Genomic DNA, 12,704 nt, shown 5'->3' on the forward strand with positions numbered 1-12,704 from the left:
AACGATTTGAAACATCCATCACCTCGGTTCGAATCTAAATTCAAATAATTCGAGGAAAGAAACACATGAAAAGCTCACCGTGATTCGTCGCTGTTTGTCAAAGAAACAAGGGCAATATCCGCGTGTACGCGCGCGAGAACATAAAAACTTGGAGCGTTGTAAATGGACGGTGTTTCCAGCTGTGGATACTTCGTGGTTACTGAAAATCAATCATTTTTCCCGCTCACATGGACACGAGATTGTGTGCATTAGACGAATGGGAATGTCACGTGTACTGCTCTACATACTCGTGGATGCATGCGCGTATCTTATACATAATTTATACATGTTCATTGCGCATAGAAAGTGCGCATAGATATATGTAGGAGTTTTAGGAAATTTACGATCGCGGCCCTGTTGGTTCAGGGCGTGGATGAGAGTTCTGTAACGTGAGCGCGATAAAAAGAGAGAGAGAGAGAGAGAGAGAAAGAGAGAAAAGGGAATGAAGTTTGTAGTATTTTTGTTTGTGTCTGTCGGTCTTTCGTAACAAAATATATGTTATGCAGAATGAAAGCTTTATAAAGCAGAAGGGATCGATGAAAAGCTTGCCGCCCCTCTGTTTCTGCTGTTGCTGTTTCAAACTCTCCTCGCCTCGCCCAGGAGGCGATATATACGTATCTAAAAAATAAATTTTTCTCTGGTTTTTCACGACACTGTCGTAATTTATTCGTCCTCGTCGTTATATATTTCTCCCGGCGTATACATTTCGTAACAATGCGCGGACGCGATCCGACTCACAAAATCCCAAGAGAATCATGCAGCTTTTTTGGTGCACTTCGCAACAGGGTATAGATATAGCTTTGCGTTCGGACGATGAAATGCATTTAAAGTTGTATTGCAAGGTATAAAAGTGTCGTACTGAGTGAGTAATTTGTTGCTCGTTAACTAATTTTTTCATACACCTTCCTCTAAAAATACTTGCTCTTCGGGTAAGCACTTTGTTTTTTCATTTCATTCGATCATAAGTTCACGTTGCTGTTGATACGTTTGGGAAAGCTTCAATTGACGTTCTATTTTTTTCTCAAATGTTAAAATACCTTGGATTTACTTCCCAACAATTCTGTTCCCCGAGATACGAAGTTTCAGTGGCTTTTTTGGAGTTTTGTTTTTCAACGCCCGCCTTATGGTTGTTAAAATCATGAAACGGGTCGTCGTTTCGAATCGCGAAAAAGCTCCGGATACAAATGACTCTGATTGGCCCGAGTTTTTTTTGCTACCCGTACGTTCCGACAGACGAAATGATTTTCTTGGTTTTCTCGCAACCCCATCTTTGTTTGGTCCTTTATTGATGCGATATTTTTCCTCCTTCGTCACATCTTCCAGAGTCTCGTCTTTTTTACACGCACGTTTCTACGACGTGGACCATTATAGAATTCCCGGAGTTCGCGTATGGACGAGAGCAGCGTGAGTAAAGACCGACCCGCTCGTGTATGTGACGGAGAGTGTGACGTAGTTCAAAATATCACTCTACTGTCGTCACGACATGACGGGACAGACGATCCGGCGGGTGATCAAGTATTTCAAGAATCTCACGAGAAAAAAAAAGGAGCGAGAGAGGAAAAAATAATAAGCAAGATTCAATACTGAAGCATCCGCTTTGAATCAAGTTCGTTTTGGTCTTCGTTCTTTAGACATTATTTTGGAAATGGTATGTAAATGAATGGAATAAGTTGTTTAGAATTTACCTGCACGGAGAGAAAATTCCAGTGAAAACTGCTATGGTGCCATAGGAGTAGGATTCTGTATCGTAATATTTATTAATTCTTACACTGATAAGAAATGAATAAACGAATAAAATAGTTTTAGAACGAACTGCAGATTCATTCTCCCTGAAAACATTGGAGTTGAATCAAGAAAACTCTTCCAATAACATCAAATTCTATTGAACCAACAATTTTTTTTTCTCAGTGTATGAACATGCATAGTCATTTTTTGTGAATAAGCGAGAACTCGATGAAAATTAATGTGTGATACCAAAACAAATATATCGGCACACATGCGTACCGATATATTATCGTACAAGCGCGAATGAAATCCTGCTATTTACCATAGTACAATAAACACTTTGGCTTCATCGATGCTTGTGTTCGAGCTTCTCAAATTTGACTATGTTCATCAGTAAATTTCGATTGCGAAAACAGTACTGACCATAGCAAAATGACATTAATAATTCTACTTAGCAGTTCATCATCGAGTCGACAAATGTTTTACAATGTTTTCTCGGTGAATTGCGCAGGAAAAAATAGCACAGTTTAAACCTTTGTCAGAGCGAAATACGCAATTTACTTGGAAATTACAATGTTTTTGGTAAAAACCCCCAAAATGGGCGATGTAGAACCCTGATACTATGGTGGCATAGTAATTCTCACTATTTTGTCTCTCCGTGTGATGAGAATGATGTGCGTATGAAAGGCAAAAATTTAACAAAAAAATTTACAATTTAACAAAATAAATATCGAAAGCTCAGAAAAAAAATTTTCGTCAACTCAGATGAGTCAATGATTTCAAAACGAAAAACCTCAAAACTGTACTCTTTGAGAAATTATTATTAACATATTATTTCCGCAGCGCATATGGTTTTCACAATAGTTTCAAAGAACTTGTTGAAGCATAGCAATAAATTGACGAATATCTGATGTCTTGGGTCTCGTGAATAAAATTCGCGATTCCTAAGAACCAATGAGATTTGGAATACTTCGAATGCATTAACATCCTCTCGAGTTGGTAATTGCGCAAAGGAATTAATTATGCAAACATTATGAAGAGCAGAGAGGAAGAAAATGATATTGAACGAGTGTCTGTGAAAACGTGATAAGTGGAGTGACGCAAAGAAAACATGAAAGAGACGAAGGTGACGGAACAAACAAACCGGAAGTTTCATCGCGGAAATTGATATCTGGAAAACAAGAACGAGACTAGGGAGAGGTTCCAACCAATCAAATCCACGAGAGCAGGAAATTCCCTGTTTTTATTTGCCGAGCTGTCGACACTAAGTGTTATTTTTCCACTATATTAATTAAGCTAAGGGTCTCAATTCTTATTCTTATATTTGATGATGCTCATCTCCACCCAAATGTTGTTTATCAAGGAAAAGGACAATAGCATATTGGCTCGTAAAGTATACTCTGCACGATACTTCGATAAAAGTCCAATCGCAGATAGAGGGGTGAAGAATAAAAATTGGCGGATGATTCGATCGATGCTGCTCATGAGTATTTTGACGAAAAAAACTTGAAGAACAAATAATTATGTGGCATAAACAGAAAAATGGTGGATTTTATCGTTTGTAGTGTAAACTCGTAAAAAGATAAGTCGTGGAATGAAGGAATACGTTATTTCTGTATGGAAGATTATTATTTTAATCATCACTATTTCTGGGTATGTATTGAGGCTGGAGATTTTCCGGAATGCGTTCAAGTGAATGATGTAACGGGAGAAACCGTGCGCAAACGGCGAGAATCACATGCCGAATGAGCGCGTACAATTTCTCGTAGAGTCGTTACGGCAACGTGTTTTATTTCGTAACGCGCGCGCGTATTAGTCTCGAGTGTATAAATGAGAGCAGATGAAAAGAAAGAAAGAGTCGGAGTAGCGAAGGATTTTTAGGGTTGACCTCGGGATAACGAAGTGGTTTTCCCTCCTGACTCGTGATCTTGACGAGAGCAAACGTACTCAACACACTGTGAAAGAACCCTCGCACTCCTGACCGAGTCCCCGAGCTGAAACGTTACGAAGAAATAAGATCTCCGGTTATTTTCATGTCGTCAATTCGTGGCGAAAAAGACATGGTTCAAGAGACGGACTCGTGTGAAGGAATGGAATTCCGCGGACGCGGAGCAGCCTCTCTGTATGTGCCACGTACGGCGCACGTTCTACGGATGTACGCACCGATGACGGAATTTGGCACGAGAACCATCGTCACGCAGCCTCCTTTGCTCCTCACGTCCCGTCTTCCCCCTCTCTCTATTTTACTCATTTTATCTTTTTTCCCTCCGTATATCTCATTCGCTCCGAGGCCTCGGCCTTGAAATACAAACGTGCCCGACTCTTGCCGTATTCGGCAAAACACTTTTCAATTATTTTCTCTGCCCTTGGACCGCCACTCTTGATTTCCATGGCGGATTTCTCATTAACAGTTTGCTGTATTGAGTGAAATGTTGAAGTTGAATAAATAACTTTTATCGAGAACCGACAAAACGTGCTCCTCTAATAAATTCGTTCGTGTGCAGTACATTGCGAATTCTTAGTTTTTCGTCCAAGATTTTTTCTTCCTTTGCAATACTTATCTGTCAACACGTGCGGATACGAAAAAGTTATTAAAATGCAAAAAAATCGTGCGGTCGATCCGAACCAGAATAATTCAGTCGCCTGCCACGGTTCGTTTTCATCCATTCCCATGACAGATCAACCCTAGTTGGCATTAGAACCGTAAACAATTAATCGTCGTGCGTAGAGTCCTTTGAACTTTGAACCGAGCGCTGTGACCGCGGTCAACAGACGCTTCGTTCACGACTTTGCGCCCATCGTCGTGATTCACCTACAGTTGGGCATGCATGCGTCTGTGCATACATAGCCGCGCATAAATTTGCAAGATCGTTGTAACATCGATGCAGTTTCAACTGCACATGTAATGCTAACGCTACTACTATGTATATTCATTCAAACGAGCATTCGTGGCGATCATTCCACCTCGCAGAAATTCCGTAAACTTTCCGGTAGTAGAAATATTGATGTCAATTAACCCGAACGTAACCGGGTTTCGTTTTACTGCAATCGTTTTACTTTGCTGATATTTATTATTCTCAATTGAGCATTCGAACTCAAAGAAAGTTCGTTTTTCCGGCCTTTCGATCCTATTGCAGGGACATGTGAAACGTTAAGGAGGGTGGGTTGCGACGATACAATGTTGCCATTAAGAACTTCATAAAATTTGGTAAATGTATTCGTTAAAAATATGTAAGAGAATATAAATTTTTTTAGATTTTTCTACCACATAGCTCTCGACGAGTATTTGAACACTAAAGTTGACGTGTATAAGCATAGAGTTCACACGTATACAGTTATACATCTCGTGCATAAGAACTTCGATTTAACGCTCAATTATTCGATAACCATGTGGTAAAAAGAATTTGAAAAAATTGTATTTGTGTACTTGATGCCAAAGAATGTTATCATTGAATTTTATCAAATTCTGATTATTTTAATTTCGTGATCCACCCTCCTTAAATCTTTTGATGTCCAAAATTTGCTGGATATCGAGAGAAAATCATCGTCATACAATTTATTTTGGCTTTGAGTTTATTCGAATTTCGATGTAACGCAAAAGTAAAAATTCAACGAATTCTTGATTGACAAGTTTCTGCGATAATTAAACATCAACGCCGACCTACATTTTCGATATTCGACACTGAAGCAATCCGGAAACATTTCATCCCAGAAACAAACCCTTTCAAATCATACGTATGAAATCCAGGATAAAAGAGCGAAAATACTCATATCGATGTGAAATGGCCGAACATGTGAAGTGCACAAATATGCATGCTTGCATGCATGCACCGAGAGCGCAACGGAATTGAGAGCAAGCCTGGAGAGGAGACCGGCTGGTTGGCGCCACTCTTAGAACTCTACCTCGTTCCTCCTTTCTCGGAGTTTCAACGTCGTCGTATCAAACTAACGCGCCCAACGGGACCTCGCATGAATATACATATGTATATTTATCCACATCCATAAGCATAGGTGTTATGTTATATGTTCGTACCGATATACGTGGTTTCTCAGAGTCTCCGAGCTCCTCGAAAATTCGTTGGCCTCATCCACGTATGTGTAAACGAACGATAAATTTTCTGGCAAACATCTCTCTTTTTTACGGACGATCGCTCCAAAACGATATTTCTCGAAAATATTTTCAACCCGCCAGCATTGACAGGCATTTAGTACAAACCGAATGACACTATAAAAAATATGAAATTCGAGAATTGATGTTTTTTTTTTTTAGAAGCTTCCAATTGCAACGATATTTATTTGTTGAATTTTGATGTTTTATTAACAGTTAAAATACTTGTATTGATATTGATTATATTCGTAAATTTCTCAACTTCATTTATGTGTGGCTCATATTTCGATGAAGAAAACGGGATGGGAGATAAAAAAGAGGACGAAAAAGCCATCGAAAAGAGTGAGAGGAGGCGAGGACGAATAAATAATAAAATGAGAAATGCGGCGACACTGGCGTTGCCCGGACAAATGCATCGAGAGCAAGTTTACGTACGTGCCGGAAAACCGACGAATTTTGTGTGACACTAAAGACGCGATCGTTATACGACAGTTTCTCTGATGAAATTCTGGGCTTTGCAGACTTTCATGAAACGTCAATACTCTCAGTCCCCATTACGCCGTTTCCCTCTTTCTCTTATATTGAAATTTAGCCATTTCCGCAAACTATTTAGTCCTCATCTCCAATTCACTGACGAATATCTCTCGAAAATCGAAACTCGAACCTCCGGCTACGAGAAACTTTCTCTATTAATAATTTTGTCTTGTTAATGTCGCTGTCGTACGTAATGAAGTTCTGTTGAAAGTACACAATAGAGATATTTTAATCTCGTTACGCGCATGAGTTTGTGTAACCATCACAAGCGCGATACGAGTATCAACTGCTTCGAACGATCGACCTATCGTTCAACTTTCCTCATTAAACGTTCGTGGATGGAAATCTTTCTTCCACGCGCAAGTTTGGAATTTCCGTGTTTCCTTTGCCTTCACAATGTGTATACCGAAAATGCATGTTGAGGGTTTTTCGCATGTTGAGGGTTTCTGAAATACATTTCAAATTAGCTCGAAAAATGCTGTCAATAAATTAATAACTCTAACGACACAGTATAATTTCCTTCCGACAAAGTTTTAGTGTCCACTTTCATTACGAGACGTGTTTTGGTCCATTTGCGATAGTATGAGTGTATTTTTTTCTGCGTTCAATATTCCCATGAATGAGTTACGACATTCGTTCGCAATCGTATTCTTGGAAATACCTTAACGATAATCCGACACGCGAGCCAACATATTTCTCGACAAAAACATGGTATTCCCAGAATGAAATCTGATTTGAGTGTTGAAAAAATTGATACGAATGATCGTAGTTTTTGGCAGCTGGGTTTTACTAAAATGAGCGCTTTCCAAAGAGGATCAAACTAACGATGATAATTCACCTTTGATCTTGGACGTTGCTGTATCGCGTTGTTATTATACGCGAGCTATACCTACATCGTGTTACACCACGGTGCGGGTATTTGACGAGATATTCGATATTTGACGAGCGGGAGAATAATCTCATCGGAAAAGCTTGGACAGGCCCTCGGGAATAATAGTCGATAAATATTTGACGCGAGTTGGACGTTAACGAGTAGATGGGGAAAGCCCTTGACGGAGTTTCCGGGACGTTTGAAAGTCCATAAGAGGATTATAGATGTCGCCTCATTCCCGTTCGTTGTGCAAAGCTTTCGGAGCTTTCCTCGCGCACTCGAACAGTGGAAACATACCGGAATAATATTCGCGCCTTGGATGCTGATGAGAGAGACGAGCGTAGCATTTATCTTTCTGCAGGGAATCTCATTTGCGCCAGTATATTCACGCCTTGTTTCATCTCCGGGCTCGTTGCCGTTTTAATCCCTTTTTAATTAATAACTCACCGGAGTCGATGGCAAAACATTACACAGCGAGCTATTTTTCCCAGACCTGTGCCGTCGACAAATCTCATGCAACAGAGGCTTTTGCGAACTGCGTTTCGCATCGAAGTATCGAGCCGAATAATAATAACGGCGCGAGTGCCTTCTTCCGGATTCTGAGCGTTGACCTTCGATTAATATTTTCCACGTAAATCCTCTGAATAATCGTATTTTTACAACTTTTTCACCGAACGAATAAAATATCCTTTCGAATTGTATTTCCTCGACCCCGTTCTCCGCTGGAGAAGGAATTCCATGAAATCCTATTCTCCGCGGTATGGAATGCGCGTTACATTCGATCCCAGAAGTACGAAGGAAAAGTGGAAAGAGTGGTTGGTGCACATATTTGTACACAGATAGTGCCGAATGAACGATGGGAATTGAGGAACAGATGAAATTCATTTTATGGAGAAGCCATACGATTGATGACCAACGGCGATTGGGTGGAACGTACATTCATCTCTTCTCTCACTTTTTCTCGCTTTTTCTTTTCCCTTGCCAATTCATATTGGATGGAGAGCTGCACTCTGCGGAACACTAGAGAATCGTGATTTCTTTATACGAATCGAAAAAATATATAACTTCGACCTCAAAGAGAATTGAAAAATATTTCTTTCAACTTCGTTCGAGCGTCCTGTTCCAAGAGTCCGACAACGGGGGGGGGGGGGGGGGGGGGGGGACATGCCCAGTTGGATACCCAACGCATCCATGTGCACGGGTTCCCATCGTTATTTCGTGAAATGTTTGATAATTGAAAACGTGATGTAAATATCTCTACCTTCATAAATGAAAACATAATTTTTCTTTATTTACTCGATCAACAAATCGATACGAATTGCATACAGATTGGAACGAAATGTTTGCCAGGCGACGCTTTTTCGTCGGAGGAGTGCGAGCATTACCGGACGATTTCGATCGGCGAGAAAAAGGACAACTCGTCGAGAGACTTTTCGGATTCGTTGGTCTCAATTTCGTGGAATCTTCTCAGAGCCCAAACCTTCAAAATTGTACTTAGGGTACCGCGTTGCTGTTCAAACATCCACATATATCTACGTATTTGCAGTTCCTGCAGCAAAACGTTTAAAAAGACATGTACAACTTGATATGCACACGTCTGTTCTTTCAATGCGCGCGAGGTTTATGTATGAAGGCGCGAGGTGTTGGACCAGAGTATACCAGCTAGATTTCTCGTGTACAGCCTTATCCCCATTTTAATCGATGCGTAAACACACTAAACGATATCTTTACTGTCCCGTTAAATGCGCTATAACCGAGCGTCACCGTGCAATATCTTATATAGACTTTGCAAATATGAACATACACGGGACATTCCAGATCAAATCGACCACTTTTGAACCCGACACCTTTCGATTCGGCGGAAACTTTTTCATCTTTTTCTACTGTACTAAAGAAATTTTACAGAATTTTTTCAAATTTTTTTCCCCGACCCAAAAATAGTTATGAATTTTTCAAAAAAATGTCGTACAAATCCATCTTCAACGTTTTTTTTTGCGAATTTAGTAGAAATAAAAACGATAATTTTGGAATGATTGCGCCATTTTTTATTTTTTTTCTCTTTCATCCATAAGAAACTTTGACGTTTTCTACAATTTTTCTATTTCGAAGTCGGATCTTTTCGCTTTCTATTCTTTTTTTGCGTTACAACAAATTTATTCTATCAATTGAGCTTATTTCTACTGACACTAATTTGAAAATTTTGCAGGATTTACTGAGAATACCTTGAAAATTGAAAAGCAGTGATAATTGTAAAAATAAAAATCGGTAATCATGGGAAAAATTGGCATTTTTGAAAGGGGTCGATTTGGTCTGGACCGCCCCATATACATTCATTATAACTAAACGCGAGTTTCCAGTATACAGTTGTAGGTATGTTTGAACACAACGTGCAGACCGTGTAAAAGGATAGTGTTACGTTTATCCAAAGGAAGCAAGAGCTGGAAGAGTCGTTGAATCCAGACAAACGAGTTGTCGATTTTTTAGATGTTTTTCCGTCGAGGTACGGGACACAAAAATGAGGCAAACAAAATGAATTGCGAATATGGGAGGTGTACCGAGGAGGCTTCACCGCGATATGTGCGATTCGTTATCAATTTGTGTGCATAGATTTTTACGAAAGTCCGAACCGGAAGTCCTCGATTATTCGTCTCGATTTTCATTGAAGATTATATCTATAAGAATTTTCAATGGATGCTCACTCGTGATTATTGTACACCGGTGGGCTCGATGGAGGCTTATTCAATGGATAAGTCTCACGGTGGACATTTTTTCGCGATATGAGCGCGACGAGCACAGGCTTTAATATGTTTTTGTATCTTCGCTACGCGAGTGGGCATATACAAAGTGCGAATCGATGTTCACCGGTTCTCGGCGTACTTTTTCTCCCATTTCCAAAAGCGTATCGCTCTTTGCGACGAATGAGTTTTATGAAATTTCAGTTCTCTCCGCAGTTGTCTCCAGTTCGAATGAAAAATCAGGTTTTTCATTGTATTAGCAATTCAATATGTTGACGAACAAAATAATCTGAACGAACGTCGCACGGACAGACCGGAGGACTCTGGCCTGGAAAAAAGGACAATTGTTGACCCGTCGACTCTGGGAGACGAGTTCGGTTTTGGCTCGACGTAGGGGAGATTGCGTAGAAATCGAGCGTTACGAAGTGTCTCTCTGCACCATAATTTCATCTCCATAGTATATTTTCTCTCCGGTGTTTTTTTTCCCCCGAGAGTCCCATACGGTCATCTTCCTTTTCTTCGGCTGTCGTAAAAATGATGTCAGATCTCATAAACGTGTGTTCCCCTGCATACTACGATGAGAGTGTCTATATACGTTACACCGCTCGCGAGTCTCGCGTACTCTCATCCGGGCCCGCTTCTCATCTCTCTGTTTATCACTCTCAAGACTTCGCCGAGGGACACACGAGTCTGAGAAGGGACCAGGAGAAGCCGCTTTAATGACGTCCGACCTGTAAATTGCACAGAGAAAAAAAACGACTTTCTCCCTCTTCGTATACATTTATATATAAATATGAGCGTGTCGGGTGTGTGTGCATGTGTACGGAGGCAACTAATAATGCTCTGGCCGAGGGACCATTGCATATATTGTAACGTCGAATGTTCATTTACTCCGGGAAGTGACGAAAAATGAAAAAACCTTATCAATGATTTAAAAAATCGCTCGCGTTTTCCTCTTTTTTTCTTCAAACGCGTCTCCGGATCTCCGCCCGTTTTCAATTTACGCTTACAATGCTCGTATATTTCGAATCGAACTCTGTGCTGTTTTTAGCTTTTCTTTGTCGCGAAAGAACCCTGCAAAAAGTGGAAATGAAAGAGAGGAAACGAGGAAATTGTGAACGTCAAAGCCATCTTTGACAGAGAGATGTACGAAATTTAGCTACGTGTTTTACACCAGTGCACATTTATACAAGTAAACATGTATATATGCATGCACAAAATATTCTCTTCATTAATGTCTACAGCTGATGGTTATACGCACACACATATATATATATTTATACATGGACTCTTTTATTGCTATGTACCTTGATAACTCTTCTGGACTCGAGGCTATATATATCCTCGTTTCTCCTTTTCCTCGTATTTCCTTTTTTTACTCTCTCTCCCTTTCTCTCTCCTCCCACCTTCCGCTATCGTTTCACTGATCACGAAAAGCAGGCACTCTCATCTTTTCATCGGGACGTAGTCGTGAGCAGGGATCCGGCGAGTCAACATCACGATAGCAGTGTCAATAACAATAATGACCCAACATAGTTTTACACGAAGAGAGTCGTACACGGCATATGAAAAACTCTGGACGCAGCGCACTATTGGATCGCAGAAAGAGCACGTTATTGAAGAATTAATTAACGAACATCTTTTATCTTGTGCGCACTGAATCTATGAATGTTGACTTTTCAAACTTTTTTCACAGTCATTGATATTCCTCGGGAATGCACGTTAATCTAGCACTCTATAAATATCCTTGAAACACGTGGCTCTCGGAGGTACTTGTTATAACTTTTTTTCACTCGTTCGTCAGATCGGTATCGGTGGAAATTTGATAGTTCGATAAGACTCGAATTATTTATCGATTTCCCTATCAATCGACAATTCCATGTTGTTTTCTACGCCGCTATTTGCGCGATTATTGTTCAATTTGATCTCTTTTTGTTTTTCCAAGCACTGTTGCTCGTCACGGGAAGAAGGAATTATCCTTGAAAAATTGAAACGTCGCTCGAGGTACGACCGTTCGCGCGCGAGCTTCGAAAAGCAATGCTAACCCTGACGACACACGACGGTCTTGCGGGCTCTCTCTCTCGTGTGTTCCTTCCTTTCTCGCATGTATGTTCTGTTCGTGTTCTTCACTTGTTATATCACTATATATACATGTATGAATACATATGTATATATACATAAATACACGAGAACGATTTAACAGTCTCATCTCCGTCTAGTTGGGCCGATGGTGTATCTCGCCTTCTTCCTCACTCTTGTTTGCCTTGCCGAGAATTCTTTCCTCATCTCTCTTTCTCTACTATAACCGAACGTGAATATGAGCATTTCTCTCTTTGTCTCTTGCACGCGAGCTCGACATTACACGGCCTCGATCTTCGCATCTCGATCTTCTATCATTCTCATTCTCACTTACTTATTTCCTACCTTCAAGATCGTGTTTTCTGTCTTTGTTTAGCTTTCTTTGACGACCGAGAGAGCTTTCTCTCCCTCTCGGTGTCTTGCAACGTTCTATTTCTCGCTTTTCCTTTCTCTCTTCCTTCTACTTCGTCTCCTACTCTCTCTTTCTCACTGCGATACTGTTCACTTCTTTTTATCGACTGCCTACATGCAAGACTCGAGAAAATTTGGCACATGAATCGAAAGTACGAGAACGATTGTTACAATTTCGAGGTCTATAAATATTTTTACAGCT

The 12,704-nt window shown here is 40.3% G+C and overlaps 2 protein-coding genes across 5 annotated transcripts in view; one reads left to right on the forward strand and one right to left on the reverse strand.

Annotated features, from left to right (window-relative positions):
- Timp (Tissue inhibitor of metalloproteases) overlaps positions 1–12,032 on the reverse strand; it is a 49,688-nt gene extending 37,656 nt beyond the window's left edge. The window contains exon 1 of the mRNA XM_043433772.1: positions 11,320–12,032. The gene's annotated coding sequence lies outside the window, so the exon portion shown is untranslated. The remainder of the gene's footprint in view (positions 1–11,319) is intronic.
- The window catches only part of Syn (synapsin), a 109,232-nt gene that overhangs the window by 63,821 nt on the left and 32,707 nt on the right, over positions 1–12,704 (forward strand). The window lies entirely within an intron of this gene.

This window comes from Venturia canescens, chromosome 1 (assembly GCF_019457755.1).
Source record: "Venturia canescens isolate UGA chromosome 1, ASM1945775v1, whole genome shotgun sequence".
Taxonomy (NCBI): domain Eukaryota; kingdom Metazoa; phylum Arthropoda; class Insecta; order Hymenoptera; family Ichneumonidae; genus Venturia; species Venturia canescens.